This window comes from Ctenopharyngodon idella, chromosome 24 (assembly GCF_019924925.1).
Source record: "Ctenopharyngodon idella isolate HZGC_01 chromosome 24, HZGC01, whole genome shotgun sequence".
Lineage (NCBI taxonomy): Eukaryota > Metazoa > Chordata > Actinopteri > Cypriniformes > Xenocyprididae > Ctenopharyngodon > Ctenopharyngodon idella.
Genome location: NC_067243.1, coordinates 25,155,231 through 25,172,656, shown reverse-complemented (window position 1 = coordinate 25,172,656; position 17,426 = coordinate 25,155,231). Strand labels below are relative to the sequence as shown.

The 17,426-nt window shown below is 43.1% G+C and overlaps 1 pseudogene; it reads right to left on the bottom strand.

Annotated features, from left to right (window-relative positions):
* Positions 1 to 381: 381 nt before the first annotated feature.
* Positions 382 to 16,274, bottom strand: LOC127507741 (intelectin-like; annotated as a pseudogene).
* Positions 16,275 to 17,426: the final 1,152 nt, after the last annotated feature.

The following is a 17,426-nucleotide window of genomic DNA, read 5'->3' as shown; positions in this document are numbered from 1 at the left end:
ATATTGACCAAACACACCATAGCACCACTGCCATCATTGAAAGCACAGAGGAAGGCCAGATGAATTCAGGAACCAGAAAAAAGTCAGCAGAAATACTAGATGATGGTGGCTTAGAAAAGCCGGCTTTTCTGACTGTTCTCCGAGATGGATCCGCCAAACTTGATTTCAACCCCCAACATGGATAGGATGGCTTGGCATCCTCAATTGCAGCGTCGACGACACCCAGGAACACAGGGATGGTGTCCGTGATGGCATGGCAGCGCTGATGGCTGGCGGGTCTGGCGTGGCAGCCATGACGGCTAGAGACTCTGGCGTGGCAGCCATGACGGGACGAGACTCTGGGATGGCGGTCATGACAGCTGGGGTCCGCTGTGGACCAAGCTCTGTGGCCATCAGTCCTTGGGTAGTATGGCCCCTCCCCAAAAAGTATTTAGGCAATGAGTCCTCCTCCACTTCGCCCACAGTGAAGGAACATCCACACAGCAGCAGGGCTAAGTCCAAATAATGTGCCAAGGTCCAGCTGGGATCTCCCTCTGGCATCAGTTGGCCGATGTAATCTACAGCCTGCTCCAGAAACACTCTATTAGCATGACCTCATCCAAGGGAGCAAGGTGGCAGTAAATTAAAAACTTCTCCACATAGTTCTCAATGGGACGGCCATTTTGCCATTTTGCAGAGAATGCTCACCGGGTCCCGATAACCTCCCCCTAGATTAGAGTGACCACCCGTCCCGCTTTGCGTTGTACCACACAGCATTTTCACTCCTTGTCCTGCACGTCACATATTGAGAAAATGTCCCGCATTTTCATCAGTCTGTTGGTTTTTAATTATCATATTAGGAAAACAATCTGTATCACGTCAGTTCAATCTGTGTTGCAAACAATGTCACGTAACATTAAACCAGTGGTTGACCATAAACTTATAGTCAGCAAGAAAAATAACAAAAGGAACCATTTAAAACAAAACAAACTGGATTAGAAACTTAATTATGCAAGTATAAGTATTATAACTTTATTATTATAAAATGGACTTAAACTGGGTGCTCGCAAAGCCACTGGAAGGCAGGCCTGCAACCTTTAGCCAAAAAAAGCGTAACGGCTAATGCTAATGCTCCGCCTCTGGCAGCACGCAGGGAAGGAGACCAGAGGATGAGAGGCTTCACTATGCTGATTAAACAGCTTTTGTGGGGAAATAGCTAATCACTTAATTAATCGACAGCCTGTTACGCTTTCTCCAATGGTAAGAGATACAGACCCTCTCATCTCCCTATAATATACAATCTCTGGTGCTCGCCTGTGTGTATCGTTTTCATTTTATTCTGGAGACTGAACTTGCACTCTGCTGCCACACTGGAGTGCGCTCACCACCAACTGGACGGGGTGAGAAATACAGTTACAAGCAACATCAGCCTCAGTAATCTGTCAAAATAACAGACGGGCTGCAGATTTTTTCCGTCACTGCTAAAAAAAATTCTGTAAATGCTAATCCGACAGGTTTTTTTTTTTTTTTCCATTATTTACAAACACCATACACATTTTTGATTATAGACCAATATAAAAGATATACTGTAAAGAAATACATTTGAGCAAATTATTGTGTAGCATTCAGATTATTAATTAATGTAGTATATCTCTGACAGAAGGAAAGGAAGCAGGTCATTTTAGTTTGTCAGCGATAAAAAAGAAGTACAGCTGCTTCAGTAATCTCTTTAGAAGCACTGCATCCTGTATTAGTACCATAGCCATCCCAGTCGAAACCCGTAAAGTCCCCGCACTGTCTAGGGGCCCCTTCAGGAAAGTGTCCACCTCCACCAATACAGAACTGCAAAAATATGAGTACATTAATAACAACAAAACATACCTATTTCCTCATATAACATTGCAGTTGATTTACTTCTGTTTTAATTGTATTACTGTAAATGAATTTCCTCTTCATTTATACACTAAAGCATGAATTATTGCCTGTGGTGATCAGCAGCACTTCCCAAATGCTGTTCATGAACATTGTTGTAAATAATCCATATTTGTTTAGCTCACATGTTCAGTGTCACAACCGGTTGGTTTAATGCCTGAACAAATTGCCATGGCTGCCTTTTCATTATTGAAGACTCTGAATGTTATGAATCCAGGCTCAAATATTCCTGAAAAAAACACAGAATATATAATTGATGATGGTCTGTCATGATAGGTCCATGCACACAGAATGGCATTCATTCATTCATTAAAGTGATTGGATCTCAACATGATGATGCTTTGTAAATAATAGGCCTACATCACAATCACTGAATAATACACAAATTTTATGACAGTCAGTCGATGTAGCTACTTTCTTTAAAAAATATTTGAAAAATATTGGCCCAAGAGGAATTGCTGTTGTCAAGCTTATTTTGTGTGTGCACAATTTCCCCGCTTGAAAGGGAGAGTAACATCATCAACGGAGGCCTTAACTGGATTCCACTCTTCTTCTTTTTTTTTTTATTGGAAAGCATCAAACAAGCCAACAGAAGAAAGGTGAAAAACCTTTAACAGAAACAAAAATACAGAAAATGTAAATGAATTGTAAATAAAGCTTATTAAACATCTGTTTTTATCATTGAGTTCTTCGCATATATTTTTTAACATTAAGCACTCTCAAATGATATTATTAACAAGCTTAACAACTTAATTAGTATAATCTGCACCATACACAATCCAGAAAATTAACCTAAACACTTAAAATTACAATATGTGCATGTGAAATTAGAATTATATTATTTTAGCGATCCGTCTTAATCACGTTAACTGAATAATTAACATCCCATTGTCAATTTCTCTCGTGATTAAATCAAAGTACAAACACGGATATACAAATCAATGCACTAGTAACTTAATACCATTAAAATTTACAACATAGCACTACATTTAGCTTTAAACGGTCACATATTGAACAGCTAAAGTAGGTCACGAAACTTTCCGTGCCGAGCACAGACAGAGTTGCTGCGTCATCAACTTAATCGGCATCTGCCGCTACACCAGCATCATTCTGCTTCATTTACAGATGCAAAGTGAATTATTAAAGTGCTCACCGGCTTCCACTCCGGAATTTGACGATGTTAAATGTCTGTGCACTTTACTTTATCGTATTCAGCTCGGGAGTTTCAGCAGAGCTCGCCAGCCGCGTCTCATCACAGCACTGGATTTTTTTTCCTCTTCTCCGCCCCTTGCTCCGATTGGCTGAGACTACTATAGTTATTTATTTAGCTTTTATTTATATTTTTTCATATTATTTATTTATTTGTTTATGTTCTATTTGTAATTAATTTATATTTTCTTCAGTTTGACTTGACACCTCCCACTCGATTTTCCTTGGATACAAGAGGAAATCGCAATGCTTAGAAGGCAAACTGCTTGGCACCACTAATTGTAGACAAGTTAGAATGATCTGCTAAATTACTTGCTCATTTGCTCTTCAATTGGAAGAAGGACCACCAATCTTCTGACGTCTCTGTGAAGAACAGTACTTGGGATCTTCTCTTTGCGTCCTTTTGACACTGGATGGTTCTTAGTTGTTGCTTTTGAGGGCTTTGTGATAGGAACAGGGTAACTTGGGAAGGTTCGGACATTGACGTCTCTTACGACACCCTTGCCGTCTTGGTTGACACTGATTACTCTGCCAAGTTTAAATTGCCCTCTGAGTGCATTTTGATCCGCTATCCAGACAATGTCTCCAATTGTAACGTTCCTATGCATGGTATGCCATTTGGTCCTTAAGAATAAATTTGGACCTGCAAGCTGGCTCCAGTGTCTCCAGAATTTATCCACCATCGACTGCATAGCTTGGAGGCGTTTGAATGGATAACTGGAAAAGTCAAATGTTTTGACATCACCACTTTGGGATGCTCGCCCCAGCAGTAGTGCATTTGGAGTTACATACTGGATACAGTCTTCCTGGGCTTGCGCTCTGGCATCAATGGGCCGTTCGTTTGCAAGATTGGCGGCCATTTGAAGGACTGTTTGGAATTCACTGTAAGTGAGAGTAGACTCGACTCCACAGTTTTGGAGTGCCCTTTTTAGAATGCGCACCGCAGCCTCCGCAGCTCCATTCCTGTGTGGAGAATTGGCTGGATGGATTTTCCACATCCACTCCGTTCCATTTTGTGCGGCCGTTTCTTCTAGAGCGGTCTTGTCAATGCCCTCCAGGAATTTGTAAAGCTCTTGTAGAACTGATCTTGCGCCGATGAAATTGGTGCCTGGATCCGAATAGATCTTCTTAGGATAGCCCCTAACTGCAGCAAATCTTTGGAAGGCCATTAAGAAACTTTCAGTCGATTGGGTGTTAGCCAGCTCTGCGTGGATTGCTCTGCTTGACATACAGCAAAAGACAACACCCCAGACCTTCATAGAAGCTCTTTTCTTAACGTCATCTTTCACAAGGTAGGGTCCAAAGAGATCTACTGTTGTAAACTCGAAGGGTGCAGCAGGCTGCGATCTCTCTGGTGGTAAATCACCCATCACTTGCTGGCATTTCTTTGCTTTGGTCCTCCTACATTGAACACAGCTGTCAACAACCTTTTGTGCTATTCTTTTACCCCTGATGACCCAAGCCTTCCTCCTCATCCTAAGTAAAGTTTCAGCCAAACCTCCGTGGCTTTCTCTGTGAGATTCTCGGGCTAGCAGTGTGGACACCCATGCGTTGTAGGGAAGGATTGGAATGCTAACCAATAGTCCAGAGTCTGGATCCTTATAGACTACCAGCCTGTCTCTGGCGGTGTTCGGGAAGGTTATACCTTCTTGTGCAGCAAGGAAAATGTCTCGTAGAGCATCTTCTCTTTCTCTCACTGAGATGGTTCCTGTCGAAGAGACTGCCTCCCACTTTGGGTTGTTTAGGGTCCTATTCCTGCCAAGGAACTTTTTCACTGCTCTCCAAACCCACGCTACTGTTTTAACTAGTCTGGATAGATCACTGAACTGCTCCATAACGAATAAGTTTTGGACAGCTGATCCTGCAGGTGGTCTCCTGGGATGTATTTGGACTCGGATACGATCCTCACTTTGCCTTGATAATTCAGCTGGTTTCTGCTGTTTTGCTTTAGACCTTGTCAGTGCAGCCGTGAATGCCTTCTTTTGAAGCTTGCTGATGCTTTCTCGGGCAGTAGCTGCTAGATCCTTTGCTGACTTGATTGGCCATTCATTTACTGGTAAGCTCAGGAACTTTGGCCCATTTTGCCACTCTGAATTTTCATCAAGATTTTGAGGATTAGCCCCCCTAGTGATCATATCGGCAATGTTCTGCGGACCTGGTATCCACCACCATTCTTGCGCCTTCGTAATTCCTTGGATTTCTCCAATCCTGTTAGCGAAGAATGTTTTATAACCATAGCTCTCTCGCTGTATAGCGCCAAGGATTGTTTGGCTATCAACCAAGTGGTACCACTTTCCAACTTGAATTTGGCTATGCTGCTCAAAGTACTTCCTTAGCCGTGAAGCAAACACTGCTCCGCACATCTCTGCTTTGACAGCGTCTCCTTTGTGGTCTAACGGAGCCAGTTTGGCTTTGGACTCCACAAGCTTGGTGATTGAGCCCTGATCAGAGTTCCATCTGAGGTACATTACCGCACCATAAGCATTTTCGCTTCCATCTGAAAAGGTTATCGCCCAGGGCTCATGATTGGTATTTGGAGGAGTTAATGCTCTAGTGAATTTAATCTGGCCAAGCTGGACGTATTCCTCAAAGAGCTTAACCGCATCTTCTCTAAGACCATCCGAGAGGGCAGTGTCCCAACTTTCACTGACTGCAACCCTTCCATCCTTTGCCTCTTGGAAAGCTCTGCGGACTAGAATTGCCCCCTTCTGCTTGGCGGGAGTCACTAGGCCTACTGGATCATACACACCTGATATCTGACTCAACAACTCCCTTCGTGTCAGTGGATTTGGTGTTTGGGTTCTGACTTGCTCTTGTGAGAGATTCTGACCAAGTCTCATTTTCTTTTTTCTCTTTGAGAAATTGATTGATGTTATCACACGGAGCTGGTCATTTTTCATGTCATAGCCCAGGCCAAGTGCTTTATTGTCATCATCGTGCATTTGGTTTGGTAGAAACATGATCTTTTCTTTGGTTCCAGAGGGCTCATTTTCAGACTCACCCCTCCCACTTTGACCTGAGAAAACCCATGGCTTAAGAAGAAATCCTCCTGCTTTCAAGATCAGCTCTACATTTGCTACGATGGACTTCAGCTGGTGAAAGTCGTTGTGGGACGTGAGAATGTCGTCAACATAGCTGTCCTGATGGAGCACTCTGCGCTCTTCCTTAAGGTGAGCAAAGGATGGCAAATTAGCAGTTTCACGCATTGCCAGCTGCGCGATACACCCTGCTGGCTTGTCTCCAATGTTGACTCGTGTGACCGCATATTCCTCCAGCTCCTCATTTTCAGAGTTCCGCCAAAGGAATCTGTGTAGATGCATTTCACGGTCCTCTAACCAAACGGAATTGTACATCTTCTTGATGTCTCCTAATGCTGCGTACACTCCGCTCCTGAACCTAAGCAAGACAGCACGTATCTGATTAAGAAAGTCTGGGCCTTTCACTAACAAATCGTTCATGCTGACACCTCTGAATCTTTGGCTGCTGTTCCAAACAAGCCTCACTGGTGTTGTTACTGAGTGAGGGTTAGGAGCAATAAGATGGCTTACGTACCACACAGGCCCACTCCAATTAGCAATTGTGTCTTTGGATAACTTTACTGCAGCCCCTCTGTCAAGCATGTCCCGCACTTGAGCGCTATATGCATCCTTCCATTCAGGTTCTTTGGCTAGCTGTTTCTCCATCCTCAAGAATGTAGACTCAACTGCACTCCTGTTGTATGGCAAGGAAGCTGGGTCCTCCAACCAAGGATATTTTGCGTGCCAGTGATGCTCTTTGCTGTGGTTGTCTTCCGTGACGTAAGTGAGGCCTTCTCTTACAATTTCGAGTTCCCTCTCCTCAGCCAGACTCATTTCCTTTCCACCTGGTTGGCAATTTCCACATCGGCACCCACCACATTTAGGCTCACATGCTGCGCCGATGGAATCCCACTTCCACCACTCCAGAAAGTCTCGGGTGCTGGTTGGTGTGCTTGATTCATGAAATCTGGCTAATGGCTTGTTTGGTGGACGGTACTCCGTTACTTCCTCGTACTTCACAGCTGCCATTCTCATCGACCTTGCGAAGTGCGTTTTGGACCTGTGAGCCGATACAGCAACCTCTTCGAAAAGCTCGGGGTGAGTTCCTCCAACCGTCTTTCCCAATGGGCCATCCCATAGAACTAGGTCTCCAACCACTCGGACCCTCTGTGGGGCTAACTGGCCTTCTCTATGGCTTATAAGCAGTTCGACTACTTTAGGCCTCGCAAGTTCGATGAGGGGAACATCTGGAAAGAAATTTTGCAATCGCTCAGGTGCCACTGTTTTGTGAATCTCGGCAATGCTTTCTAATCCATAGCAAGCCAACTGATGCGACCTGAGAGTGCCCTGGAGAGTTCTTACTCTGATTTTTAGAAGATACCGCTTGGTCCTTACGCGAACTTTCATCCCTCCGACTCCATGGATGACAAGAGTGATTCTTTCACCTTTCAGGTTTAGACGATTTGCAGCACTGTGTGTTATGTCTGATGCTAAGTCAATTAATGCCCCAATTTTCTGTCCAGCATTAGCTGTCACATTGAGAAGCATCATAATTACTGGCAGTTCCAGCAACCCACATTCTGCTAGTAAACTTGGCTGTTCTTTCATCACATTGAATGCTCTTGCTGCAGTGTTTGAGAACACACTTCGGCATTGCTGTGCTAAGTCTGGTGGAAGTTTACTGAGGAAGTCCTCTTGATCTTTTGTGTAGTCTTTCCTGCCTTTGCCTCCTTCAGGACGTAGCTTGCTCTTTTCCTGAATAGCACTGCTTTCCTTTCTTTCAGCATTTGGGCATAAATAATAGTGATGATCAGGAACGCTCTCTTCTTCACAAGCTTGGTTTTTGCATAGAAAGGTGGGTTTGCAGAATGAATGGTCCTCGTGAACTTCGAGACACCTTTTTACAAGCTCCCAGTTTTCTTACTGCAGCCTTCTTGTCTGCTAGTTTTAGTGACCGGAACTGTTTGCAGAAGTAGAGCTTTCTTTTATGTTTAACGTCACCACAGACTACACACTACTGGTCGTTGCTTGATTTTGTGGACTTGGTTCTTGCCCACCTTGGTTCAGTTCTTGACTCCCTTCTGTTTGGTTCCTCATCCCTTAGCTGTTCGAGCTGCTCATAAATACTCTCTTGCTTTTTGAGGAATGCTAGCAGATTATCAAACCGGTTGTCTGGTGTGACAGAGCTTTGCTGGTCAGAAACGTGAACAAGCCATTCCTTCTTTAGAGACTCAGGTAGTTTCCCTTCAATTGACTTTGTCACTAAAGGATTTTTAATAGCGCCAGTGTTTCCAAGGTCACTCAAATCTCCAAGTGCCTTTTCTACTGCTTGGATTAATTCGACTATTTTCCGTGGCTGGTGACTTCTTATAGCAGGGATTTTTTGCAAGTCCTCCACTATTTCAATAGCAATAGCTGTCACGTTTCCGTAGCGGTTTTCCAAGACACGGAAAATGTCATCTGCTGTATTATAAGCGGTGAGGCGAAGATCTTTTACAATCCTCTCTTCGAGACTGTCAAGCACCTGAATCTTTTTAACCTCCTTAGAACCAGTAGGTTCACCCTGCTTCTGAAGCGCTTCCCAGTCTCTCTTCCACCTGTGAAAGTCACGTTTGTTACCAGTGAACTTTGGGAGGGATGTGGGCTTTAACTTAATTGCTGCCACTGGGTAGCTAGAGATCGTTGGTGGAGGTATTATCTTCTCTGCCTCCTCCTCTCGTCTCGCACGAATTAAATCAGCTTTCCTCGAAACTAATCTGGTAACGTTGAGTTCGAGACTCCTCAGGCCCTGGCAGAAGTTATTTTGATCACCTGATGGGATGCACCGCTGCCACCGGCTGTACAGGTCTTTTGCAGTCTTTACTAAATTTTGAAGGTGACTTAGCATGAAGTCATATGCTTCGTGATTGCCATCTGTAACTACTGCTGCGACTCGTTCACTTTCAGCTCCAGCAACCTGCAGTGCTGTGGACAGTTCAAGATCTCCATACTTGGCCCAGAGAGTTTCTTGAAGTAGACCTTTAATTTCTTTCAGTTTTAACTCACACTCGCTCGCAGTCTTTTCAAGGTCGGCTTTTTGCTGTTCTGTTAACACAGCTGACTTGTCTGCGTCCAGCTCCGCCTCTAATTCTGTGACGATGCCCGCTTCAAGATCATCATTTGCTTCCATGACTCTCTCTGCTTGCTTTGTGAGTTTATTTAAACTGTCCTGAAGATCCTCTTCTGTCATCTCTTGATAAGCTCTGGTTATGGTGTTGATTAGTCGTGTGAATGCTCTTTTCTCCACTGTCCTTTCTGCTTTCAGCTGCCTAAGTGACTTCCCGGTCGCTTGCTCGGCCATTTTTATTTCAGTTAATGTTGGGAAGGAATGTATAATTCTTCAATGTCTCTTGTCTCTTCAAGTTTCACAGGTTTCCAGCTGCTACTGGTTTCCCGGTTTTTCACTGTCAAGCTTATTTTGTGTGTGCACAATTTCCCCGCTTGAAAGGGAGAGTAACATCATCAACGGAGGCCTTAACTGGATTCCACTCTTCTTTTTTTTTTTTTTATTGGAAAGCATCAAACAAGCCAACAGAAGAAAGGTGAAAAACCTTTAACAGAAACAAAAATACAGAAAATGTAAATGAATTGTAAATAAAGCTTATTAAACATCTGTTTTTATCATTGAGTTCTTCGCATATATTTTTTAACATTAAGCACTCTCAAATGATATTATTAACAAGCTTAACAACTTAATTAGTATAATCTGCACCATACACAATCCAGAAAATTAACCTAAACACTTAAAATTACAATATGTGCATGTGAAATTAGAATTATATTATTTTAGCGATCCGTCTTAATCACGTTAACTGAATAATTAACATCCCATTGTCAATTTCTCTCGTGATTAAATCAAAGTACAAACACGGATATACAAATCAATGCACTAGTAACTTAATACCATTAAAATTTACAACATAGCACTACATTTAGCTTTAAACGGTCACATATTGAACAGCTAAAGTAGGTCACGAAACTTTCCGTGCCGAGCACAGACAGAGTTGCTGCGTCATCAACTTAATCGGCATCTGCCGCTACACCAGCATCATTCTGCTTCATTTACAGATGCAAAGTGAATTATTAAAGTGCTCACCGGCTTCCACTCCGGGATTTGACGATGTTAAATGTCTGTGCACTTTACTTTATCGTATTCAGCTCGGGAGTTTCAGCAGAGCTCGCCAGCCGCGTCTCATCACAGCACTGGATTTTTTTTCCTCTTCTCCGCCCCTTGCTCCGATTGGCTGAGACTACTATAGTTATTTATTTAGCTTTTATTTATATTTTTTCATATTATTTATTTATTTGTTTATGTTCTATTTGTAATTAATTTATATTTTCTTCAGTTTGACTTGACAGCTGTACCTCTTATAGTAGTTCCATACAGTTTTTTGGTAGAATCCACATTTCCAGTATCATACACTATTGGAATAGCAGGTCCATTATCAGTGTTGCAAGCCCCAATTCCAAACCTCACAGGGAATTTCTGGGAAAATGAAGATAAAAATTCAGTTTTTTTACAAAACTGTAGGCTTTTGCCTTTAGCCTATATTTAAAAAAAAAAAAAAAAGTTTTTAAAGTTATTTAAAGTTTGTCTGACCTTGAATAAATTGAGAAGGTTTCCTCCGTGTAGAGTTAAGAAGTGATTTTCAGTGTGGTATCTCAGGATGGAGGCAGTGCTCCAGTTTTCCAACTCCATATTATTAGGAACATGCCACACAGACACATCCTGTGCCGCAATTTCAAAGTATCCAGGATTCTAAGACAGAAAGGAAACAGACTGTCTATAGATATTGTAGATAAACATGTTTTAATTGTTGAATGTAATAAAAAAAATACCTTATAATCATCACTTGTAGCAGCATCTGCAGTTCCAAATGTGACTCTGTTTGCCCATGTTCCTTCACCATCAGGCGGTTTGCGTTGCTGCCCTGGTCACTAGACCAGCGATCACCAACAGTACACTTTCCATACATGTTGTTTTCATGAACGCTGACCACCAGCGTCCAGCCGCCGCCCGCAGTGGTCATATCACAAAACGTCTGGTAAAGGACCCCTCTTGGTGAGATCAGATAGTACAGGCCATCTGCATTAACAGAAGCATTGCATTGAGTCAACTAAATTGAGTTGTTGCTTGAGATAACAAAAAAATAAATAAATAAAACATACCCTCATGAACATGATATTTGTCAAGAATTTCTTTGCAGCTTCGAGCAACATATTTAATTCTGTACAGAAGTTTTTCAAGCTCATGGTTGCTGTTGGTATCACTGATATTAATACATGGTGCTTCTGTTTCTACATACATAGCTCCCACTGTAGAAAGATCATAAAAAGAGTAAAGTTTTGCAGTAATGTGAGTCAGGAAATATGTGAGTCACATAGTGAAATATATTGTGATTAAAAAAATATAATGACGTTCTTAAGAGAAATTAGTTTCAATCAAATCATTACACTTACTTGATTTAGTGTCACAGAACCATAAACTCAGTGAGAGACTGAGAAGGATCCCTGAAAACATTTTTGTAAGAAATAATAAATTTCTGTCCAGTGTTTCTTGGGAATATCCCTGGCGAGCCGCCAGATCTGTTAGATTAATTTTTAGGTAGACTATCTGAAGCCTCAAAGCTAATGCGTGGCAGCAGCAGCGAGATCTCGGGGGAATGATAAAGCAGACACAAAGACAATGTGGTACCATAACATTACAAGATCAAGCAATAACATTCAGGATATCCTGGTCATCCAATAGTACTCAGAGTTCAAACCATACCATATATGGCATACCCAGAAAGGTAAAACTTTACAATAAGGTTCATTAGTTAACATTAGTTATCTACATTAGTTAACATGAACTAATAATGAACTGCACTTACACAGCATTTATTAATCTTTGTTAATGTTAATTTCAGTGTTTACTAATACATTATTAAAATCTTGTTAACATTAGTTAATGCACTGTGAACTAACATGAACAAACAATGAACAACTGTATTTTCATTAACTAATGTTAAAGAAGATTAGTAAATACAGTAATAAATGTATTGCTCATGGTTAGTTCATGTTAGTTAATACATTAACTAATGTTTAATGAACCTTATTGTAAAGTGTTACCCTAAGAAATATAGTAACAAGTAATAAAAGAGTGTGAGCAGTATGTGCGCATCTGGAGTTTCAGTTTGCATACAAGTGTACCAGTGTGTGCAGAATCTAGTTCTTGTTTTGTCTAGACAAGGGAATAACAAACAAATAACAAGGGAAGTCTTACACAAGAACAGTCAAAAGTGGAACCTAAGAATATAAATAATAACAGACTGTCTGCAAACTAAAGAAGAAAAGTTATTATTATTATTATTCATAATAATAATAATAATAAAAACACTGAAAACTTGCAAACCTGAAATTGTTTGGTTCCATGTTTTGTGTGAAGAATGTTTACTGTATGTAAGTTGATTAAACTGTCATTTTTTTTCTATTATCTGAACAAGACAGCATATTAACTTACCATTTCTATGAGCCAGTAATAAAGTAACAGGTTTTGTGATCTTGGTGTCTAAAGTGGCTTAAGGAAATAATGCTTATTTACATCCTTTTCTTATTGATGATTTATAATTAACTAAAGTTAACAGACATTGCAGAACTTTAATGCCCTGATGCATGGTCACTTCAGGGTGTCTCTCCAAAAACTGCACAGACTCTTTATAACCAGCAGGATCTTTCTGAGTGACAAATGTGAGAGGGTTAGAGTGAAATTTATCTTTTGTCATTAGACAGTATCTACAGAAATACTCAGCACAGCTGAAGTTTTCTGTAAACCCACCAATCATGTGGGAGCCCAGGTTATCTCCCATTATGCATGCAACAGTCCCTGTATACATCTTTCCCTCAAAAGATATGCCCTTTGCCTCCAGCTCATACAGTCTGTCACAAGTTTACTGAAAACTCTATCCACTCCAAAATATTTACAGTCTTTCTCTAGACAGAGCAGAACCAATTGTATTTGATCATCAGTTGACCGGTTGTGTGGATAGAAATTTCAAAAGAGTCTTGAAAAAGCATCACCTTTAATGAGTCTGGGTCTGACACAAACATGGCATTAGATCTAATGGCATGGCCATCAGTGAAATCACAGAGTGTACCATCTTCATCATGTTGATGGTTTAAGCTCTGATGAGATGTACTGTAGTACTGTAGTACTGTAGCCGTCTGTGGTGGATAGTTACAGGACCATTTGCATGTAAGGCCTTGTGCATAGGACTTTTTAGATGACTTTTCCCAAGACATTTTAAAGTCTCGGCAGAAACACCATACTGTTCAAGATCTCGAGACAGCACATCCATTGTGTATTCCTGTTGAATATCCTGAAGAATTTTCATTTCATTTGCTATCTCTGTAATTGTGGAGGCTGGTACTAATTGTTTTGCCTGCAAACCCAAGTAAAACAGAGCTAGATTGTCTGTGTAGGCATCCTGCACTTCATTCTTACTTTGGCCTGCATTAACCACATCAATTTCTTCAGGTACACCATCATCAACATGTGGTCCCTCACCTGCAGAAGACTGTTCTACAACTTCACATAGATGAACCGGTGCTATCTGGGTAACATTCCAGCTTCTATGATATCTGGAAATATGAGATGAAAAGGATGTTTTTACATTGAAAGTCTTAGAACAAGGGACAAGTTACAGTCAGCTTTCTACCACAATCTTTATGGCCACACAAGAAAAACACATTGTTAACATGTCTGTGGGTTCTGCAGTGCTTCATATATTCAGACAATAAAAAAACGCATTTAATTTCACAAACACTGCAAGTCAACATAACGTCAAGATTGCCATACCTAATCGCGCACAACGCAAATAGCGCACTTCGTTTAAAAACGGAGTTAAGCTAACAGCTGTAAACCACATGCTCACCAATTCAGGACCGGTCAATATAAAAACATTTCATTAGTAGTGCGATGAAAGCACTAACTGTCCAATACACACAAATTGTTGTAATTCATTTGCCACAGCTGCTTAACGTTACTACATACTACATTTCATACTAAACTTATATACCTAGCTTGGAACAATACTACATAAACGGCACCAACAACAAATATAAGTTGATAATTCAATAAATAAAAAAAGTGTAAATCGGAATCATTTATAAATCATTGTGCGAGAACATAGGCCTACAAGACGGTTAACGCGACAGGTCTGACAAACGAGCCAGATAGCACCTAAAATACAATACTAAATTAACGCTCTAAAACAGGTTATGCGACAAAATTATAAAAAAGAACAAAAACAAAATACAATTCTTAATGTTTACCACAGAAGCGTGAGGTTTATCCTACTCCAAAATCTGACTGAAACGTGATGGTGATCCATGCGTGTAATGGCGATTTGTGTGTGTAATGGAGTTTGTCTCTCACGCGTTTCGCGCTGACTGAGGTTCTTGCTCCCACAATGAAATGCGTAATTCAAAATATCGATAAAGACCTGTAAAACACAAATACGGAAAATTCCTCCAAATTAATACGGTACATTATACTGTATTTTTTACTGACTTTTTTTTACAGTGTGAAGTTCCTGGGCATCGAGAGGATTCTACCTCATAGAAGAGGTGGAGATAGAGACAAGAAATTGTTGCAAGGGGAGGCCTTTTGGATTTTTGAACTTAAATCTTTATTTCCTGATGGCATGAATGAAGAACTTGAACTTTCTTGTTTTTTGTAACTATTTTCTGCAACATTATTATTGTTATTTTCATTACTTTGAATGTATATTTCATACAGTTTGAGCCATGTTTGTTACTGTGGCGAGGGGGGCGTGGTTCAGCGGAGTCAGCAGCGGGAGAGAGAGTCAGGAGACGAACGGTGAGTGAGTGGGTTAAATGCAAATGACGAACACCTGTCTCTTGTTTCAGTAATTGGTGTGGAGAGAGTATATAACGCCAGGAGAAACAGGAGTGGGAGAGAGAGAGAAGGACTACTGACTGCTGCCCCGCTGGAAATGTCTTTTGTTGAGAGAGAATTATGAATGATTTATGACCGCTTTGTGCCTGTCTGCACCCCTTTGTTTTTGTATATGGTGAATTGGTTAAAATAAAGCAGTCAGTAGTCAAGCCGACCCTGTCCTCTTCCTTCCTGAATCCTGAACCTTGCTACACTGGTGCCGAAACCCGGGAAGAAAGACGGAAGCTGCCGCCATGCAATCGTCCTCCAGATCGCCATTTGCAGAGATTATCACCTCCCTCGCGGTCATGCAACAAGAACAACACCAGGCCCTGCTGGACTTGAGACAGGATCAAGAGAGGTGCTTCCAAGTCGTTGTTCAAGCCCAGCAGGAGGACCGCGAGAGGTTCCGGAGCTGGATTGACCGGGAGGTTCGACCGGAAGCCCTGGAACCTCGAGCTGTGCCCGCCCACCTACCACTCAACAAAATGGGATCTGAGGACGACCCGGAGGTATTCATCGACCTCTTCCAGAAGACGGCCGAGCTGTCGGGCTGGCCGCGGGACCAGTGGCCGATGCGCCTGGTCCCGTTGCTCTCCGGGGAGTCCCAGATAGCGGCACAGCAGCTTCCGGTGCAGAATCTCCTGGTCTTCGACGACCTGAAAAGGGCCATCCTCCAGCGGGTCGGCCGGAGCCCTGAAGAACATCGCCAGCGGTTCCGTTCCCTGGAACTGGGCGAGTCTGGCCGACCGTTCGTGTTGGCAACCGCAATGGCTGTTGGCTGAGGGAAGCGACGTGGAGAAGATTGTCGATCGAGTGGTACTGGAGCAGTTCATTACTCGGCTCCCACGGAGGACAGCCGAGTGGGTCCAGTGCCACCGCCCCACGTCGCTGGACTCGGCCATCCACCTCGCGGAGGACCATATGGTGGCGTGCCCAGGGGTCGGCGAACCCCTCCCATCTGTCTCTCTCTCTCCTTCTTCCCCTTCTGTTCCTCTCTCTCGTCCTGTCCCTCTCCCCAGGTCCATCCTCGAGTCCGGGGGCGGGCGGGTTTGACCAGAGCCAGTTTGGGGGTCCCAGAGCCCCGCCCAGGAGGGCGGGACTGACTTCCGCTGGACAGGACCCCGCTCCTGTTTCTCCGCTTTCTCCACGCCAATCATTTACCCCACTCCCTGCCACTGGGGCGGCGGGGAGGTCTGGGCCAGCCTGTTGGCGTTGCGGGGACCCGGAGCATTTCGTGGACAGGTGCCCAGTGATGGAGGTTGGGACAATGGTCCGGGTCCCGGACGCCCCGCAGGCTGCCCCCGGTCAAGCTGGCTGGTATCAAATACCTGTGAGTATCAAGGGGGGTACCTATCAGGCCTTGGTGGATTCAGGCTGTAACCAAACCTCGATCCATCAAAGCATGATTTCATCCGGGGCATTGGATACAAGCCGCGTGGTTAAGGTGCGGTGTGTACATGGAGATGTGGTGGTATATCCAGTAGTGCCGGTCATTATCCAATTCAGGGGCCAAAAGCATAGCGTTGAGGTGGCAGTTAATCCGCACCTCCGGCATCTGTTAATTTTGGGGACAAATTGGCCAGCATTTTCTGAATTATTGGGTTATTTATGCACGGATGCCTCTTGGGGGAAAAAGGCAATGGTTGGGGATGCGCAAGTACAAGCGGGAGAGACTGAACAGGGACCACTGAGTGCTGCTTCAGGGGAACAGAGTGAAATTGAGAGAATAATTCTCTCGGATCGCGATGACTTTCCCCTGGAGCAGTCTCAGGATGAGACACTAAAACGTGCATTTGAGCAGGTCCAAACCATCGACGGTCAGCCTCTCCAGCCTGGACGGGTGCTTACCTATCCATATTTTGCAGTTATAAAAAATCGGTTGTATCAGGTGACCCAAGACACCCAGACAAAAGAAGATACAACCCAGTTGTTAGTTCCAAGGAGCCGCAGGGAAATGCTTTTCCAAGCGGCTCATTCTAATCCAATGGCTGGACACTTAGGGCAGGCAACGACACTAAATCGCATCATGACCCGATTCTTTTGGCCGGGCATTCACGAGAATGTGCGCAGGTGGTGCGCGTCTTGTCGTGAATGTCAGTTGGTAAATCCACCGGCCACCCCAAAAGCGCCTTTGCGCCCCCTCCCATTAATGCAGGTCCCCTTCGAGAGAATTGGTATGGACCTCATCGGGCCATTAGAGCGATCAGCCAGGGGACATCGCTTTGCATTAGTCATTGTGGATTATGCAACTCGATATCCTGAAGCAGTGGCCCTCCGCAGCATTTCCACGAAGAGTGTTGCGGACGCAC